Consider the following 3,967-nt stretch of genomic DNA (forward strand, 5'->3'; position numbering starts at 1 on the left):
ATTTCTCAATTTGCAGAATCTCTATTTTGACCAAACCAAACATTTCGACATTAGAGAGAAAAATCAAGCCACCACACTCTAATGAATTTACTGCTGACAATCATTTAAGAGCTAAAGGCATTTTTGAAGAAGGGAATTTTTAAAATGCTAATTATAGCCACATCACAGAACTCTTAATAAGGAAAAAAAAAAAGATTAGATAGAGTCACAGCTTGGAATCACAAAAGGCAGGAGCAGTGCCTAATAAATGTGACAATTCCTGAAGACAGAGCACAAAGAGTCAGCAGGAGAGATCTGAGGACTAATCTGCCTCCAGTTTGAGAGCACTTTCAACATTATACAGCACACAAAAGACTAATTTACTGGGTCAGGAATTGTGACATTGGGAATTGAACATTGAAAACAATCTAGGAAGTCTTTAGATAATAAAAGGCTTCAGGCAGAGTACTTTAAAATAGAAGGCATATGAGAAAAATGTTACTTAGGATACTTATACAAGGATCTACTTTTAGACAATTTAACTGCTGATGGAGGACAAGGAATATAACATATGAAATATGCAATTAATAATAATTTCATACTATTGGTAAATCTATAAAAAGTAAAAATAAATAAAACTGAGTGGTCTGAGAAGTTTAAAACATTAGAGGAATGCTTAGCTTTTTTGGAGGGGGGCGCACTGGGGAGTAAACCCTGGGGGGCTTAAATACTGAACTACATACCCAGCCCTTTTTTAGTATTTTATTTAGAGACAGGGTCTTGTTTAGTTGCTAATTGCCTTTTGAAGATGCTTAGGCTGGCTTTGATGTCCTGAGCCTCCCAAGATCCTGGGATTATAGGCATTGGCCACTACACTGGCTCAGCTATTATTGTTTTTTTCTTTTTTACTTTTTTATTCTAATTTGTTATATATGATAGCAGAATGCATCACAATTCGTATTACACATAGAGAGCACATTTTTCATATCTCTGGTTATATACAAAATATATTCACACCTTTTGTGTCTTCATACATGTACTTAGGGAAATGATGTCCATCTCATTCCACCATCTTTTTTACACCCTTTCCCCCCTCCTTTCCCCTCCCACCTTTTTGCCCTATCTAGAGTTTGTCTAATGCTTACATGCTTTTCCTCAGCTATTATTACTTTGAATAGGTATTTATCTGTCACACAAACTCTAAGAACAATAATACAAACAATAAGAACCAGAATAAACAAAAATAAAAAATATGCTTAAACTTTCAAGCTATATATCAATGGAGGGATGAAAAATTATTTAAAGTAGAATGACTCAGGACTATTCTATAATAACCAGTGAGAAAAAAAAGAGAATAAAAATATTAAAATATGAAAAACTAGTGAAAATCAGTTCAAGTGAAACGGAAAAAAAATTGTGACCAAAAGCAACATTGCCTATTATCTGAAATTAATATTACATAATTTATATTACATAATTTCTATATTGTTTAAACTTTTTCTTTACTCTTTTTTTTCTGTGCCTTATCTAATCTAATGTTAAATATCCAAACTAATCTCCTCCTACTTCTAATCCCACCCCAACATGTATTTAAAACTTCTAAGTATGTCTCAGTGAACCTGAATTCTAGCACAGAAAAATAATATAATGTGGTCTAGACATAATATTGCACTCTGTAAGTCCTATTTCAAATAATCTTATTTTTCTAAATCTTTATTTCCTAAATCATTAATGACAATTATTATAATATAGTCTTGCTTTACAAGTGCAGCTTATTACTAAAGTTTTAAATATAACTATATTACCCACTGACTGAGCCATATGAACAAGAAAATGAACTTAAGAATGTGAATAACCTATAATAGCATAGCAGATATTTCATCAGATATCTTATATGGCATTATGTTGAGAGTTTCTGTAGCTAAGATAGCAGCTATTTCTCAGCGTCTATGATGTACAGAGACACTTTTTTGATACTTTACACAAATTACCTAATTTAATCCTCACAAAAAAGCTATATTAGGTAGAGGTTATTATTCCCATTTTATAGCTAGAAATTTGAGAAACAGATAAATAACTTTAGAGAGCAGAGAAAATAATAGTATTCAATAGCTTATTTTGGAATAGGCAGTGTCTTTGACTTATTTTATGTTTTTTTAAATCTCATATTTAGAACCACTTTGATACCTGTGCACAGTAAAATAAAACAGTGGGAAAATAAAAGGCTCACAACACAATTTTATGTAAGATCATCTTTTTTTAAAAAACCAAGATATTAGTTGAAGCTAACATTTTGATCATTGCTGAAAAAGAATTCTAAAATATTCTAATCTTGATGAGCTTCAGAAAGAAGAGGAACATTGAGATATTTAGTAAGGCAGACAGCCACTTGCCAGTAGGTGTAATTTGTGAATAGAATATAATTCTTTTTAAACAATGATACTGTCCCTCCCTCAGTGAACACTGTTCATTTATCATAAGCGGCATTTTCAAACAGGGTATTATGAGATACTGTTTAATTCACAGTACTCAGCCTTAATCAGATAAACAGCAATATTTTGACTACTGAAGAAGCCCCTCAAAACAACTCTTTGAACCTGTAATTATTTTTATTTGTATATATCTAGCAGATTAAGGAAAGTCATACTACAATCATATCAATTTAAATAAAATAATATTCCAAGATATGAATGCATTCTGTACTTGTTGCATTACATGATAAGAATAAAAAGTGGCTGCTTAAATGAAAGAGATGAAAGGATGTCAAAGGATCAAACAAAGACTAGCAGAGGAAGAAAATGAAAAACTCAATATCTATTACCAGGCAAATAATACCAAGAAAGAAATTCATGTATCTGTTCCCTCAAGGGGAAACGTCAAGAGATATTAAATGCTAGAAAGAAGAATTTTTAATCCTCATCTTAATTAATCATTTAAAGCTACTTCTCTAGATATGGTAAATGTTAATAACTATTCTGCATACGTTTGAATAAAGAAAGTCCCATTGTTCATCAAAAAGCAGCTTCAATTTAGGACAACAATAATTTCCCAGATGATGTCACTCGGAACTAATTATAATGAAATGACAATGCTCAGATTTATTTAAAAACCCTTGAGTAGTTTTTCACATAAGAGTTGTAAAAGTTATAGAGTTCCAAGAGAACCCTAGTGTTTGTCTTCTTTCCTAGAAATTCATTCAGGAAAACATTACATTCAGTAAGTCATGTGTCTCCAGACTCCTTAGTGGTAACAATTTCTCAGATTTTCCATGTTATGAACTAGGCAGTTCTGGAGAGTACTTTTCAGGTATTTTGTAGAATGTCTGTTAATAGTGATTTGTTTACTATCTCCTTATTTGAATGTGATTATGGGGACTGAGGAAGAACACCAGCAGGGTAACATGTTCTCACCACCTCATATCAAGGGGTCATATTAAAGTGTGGTATAACTATTGACTGATTTATTTTTAATCTAGAAACCCTTATTTCATTCTTTGCCTACTTGTTATTTCTTCTAGATAACCCTCTCTTTGTATCCCATGCCTAGTTTAATCAGCTCCAAATTAAGGAATTCTCTCTTGCTCTCCTCCATAAACACTGTCTTGCTAGGGGAACATCTTTGCTCACAAACAACAGAATCATAAGAGGTACCAGTGGCCACTGCACTGAGAGCAACAGGCAACGTTTACCCCAGTACATGGTGACAGAGTGGTAGCATCAAAGTGTCTTCATTTTTTTGCTGCTTTTCTCTGGACCTTTTCCATTTCTTAATCCTCCATCAGGACTTACCACAGAGGTTAAATGATTATCTGGCTTGGGCAATGTTAGTCAGATTTCTCCACTATAAAAGTATTTTTTTTATTTCCTTGAATCCTATATAGTACTCTCTGGAATGTACCTTATGAGCAACCAACATTTAAGGAATAAGAAAAAATGAGCAACCTCAATATGGGACAAGTATTTTCATAAAATCTTTAGAATTCTTTTAT

This window comes from Urocitellus parryii, chromosome 1 (assembly GCF_045843805.1).
Source record: "Urocitellus parryii isolate mUroPar1 chromosome 1, mUroPar1.hap1, whole genome shotgun sequence".
In the NCBI taxonomy this organism is placed as follows: Eukaryota; Metazoa; Chordata; class Mammalia; order Rodentia; family Sciuridae; genus Urocitellus; species Urocitellus parryii.